Source organism: Neophocaena asiaeorientalis, unplaced genomic scaffold (genome assembly GCF_003031525.2).
Source record: "Neophocaena asiaeorientalis asiaeorientalis breed wild unplaced genomic scaffold, Neophocaena_asiaeorientalis_V1.1 scaffold447, whole genome shotgun sequence".
Taxonomy (NCBI): Eukaryota; Metazoa; Chordata; class Mammalia; order Artiodactyla; family Phocoenidae; genus Neophocaena; species Neophocaena asiaeorientalis.
Window position 1 is genome coordinate 2,162,964 of NW_020174372.1, and position 1,393 is coordinate 2,164,356.

The window sequence follows — 1,393 nt, forward strand, 5'->3', positions numbered from 1 at the left end:
GTCTGCTATCTCATCGCAGTGTGCCACTAAATGGTGGCTGGGGGATTAGTGGGGAAGGGGAGGTGCAGCCTTTGCCACCTGCCCCTTATAAACTCTATTATGGTTCTTGAAGTCACTTCTCCTAAGAAAAGCAATTAATAAATAGGAAATGTTGTATGTGAATAAAAACACATTTAGAAAAACACTGCTACTTTTATTGATCTTGAACACAATCTAAGTAGAAACAGTACTGCTTGCTGTGTAAATATAGCTTCAAAGTAAGTCCCCCACCATCCCTTAATCCAGTCTTTCCCTCACCCCTACACTACTTTTGTATAAAAATTCAAAGGTTGCCAAAACGCCTAGTGGGTAAGAAAATTTACACTAATAAGCAAGGAAATGATTAACTTTTGTCTTTAAATCTTCCTGACTCATGAACACCATTCATAAATAATTTTTCTTTGACCCCTTCAAATCTAGTACACAGTAATGATTAACAAAGTGTCTCCATTATCAAGTCTGAAAACAAGCATTTCTAATTATTCAATGAGAAAAACAGTCAAATAATGGAAACATTTTCCTTTTCATGACTTCTGTATTTTGTCCCAAAGGATCCAAATGTCTTACATACACACGTTCATTGGGGATACCTAATGTATTGTGCCAGGACAAGAGAGAACTTTGTTCCAGTAACAATTCTACAGGAGGGATGAAGTGTCTTATTGGGATGACTGGAAAAGCTTAAGTAAGATGAATATACCCATGTGTTGTTTTTTAAAAAAAGGTGCCTGGATACCTTTTCACATTTCACATTAGAAATGAGGTTCTATCTTGCATTCACTCACACAAAGAAAGTATGACAGATATTTCACACCTTACATTTATGTAATTTATAGCTAATTCTGCTTATATTTAAATTATTTTCTTGGCAGCCAGGAGAAAGCTCTCCTGTAACATAAACTTCTATTAGACACAAACTGGTGTAGTGAGAGATCTCAGCAGGGATTGACGCAGGCAACAGAAAGCAGGTTCACAGTGAAACAAAGCAACACATCACAATGAAAACTCACCCGATTGGTCTTAATTTTAAAAACTAAGTTAGGTTGAACTACTTTTAAAAAATCATCTATTTTTGTTTTTAATTAAGAAATAAGGGGGACTTCCCTGGTGGCGTGGTGGTTGAGAGTCTGCCTGCCGATGCGGGGGACACGGGTTCGAGCCCTGGCCTGGGAAGATCCCACATGCCCTGGCAACGAACAGTAGCTTCTGCTCTCCACAGCTGGAGAAAGCCCGCATGCAGCGGGGAAGGCCCAACACAGCCATAAATAAATTAATTAATTAAAAAAAAAACAACAACAACAAAAAAAAAAAAAAAAAAAAAAGAATAAGGGGGGGGAAAAAAAGTTTTTTGTTG

The 1,393-nt window shown here is 37.6% G+C and overlaps 1 protein-coding gene across 5 annotated transcripts in view; it reads right to left on the minus strand.

Annotated features, from left to right (window-relative positions):
• The window catches only part of MBD5 (methyl-CpG binding domain protein 5), a 153,648-nt gene that overhangs the window by 13,858 nt on the left and 138,397 nt on the right, over positions 1 to 1,393 (minus strand). The window lies entirely within an intron of this gene.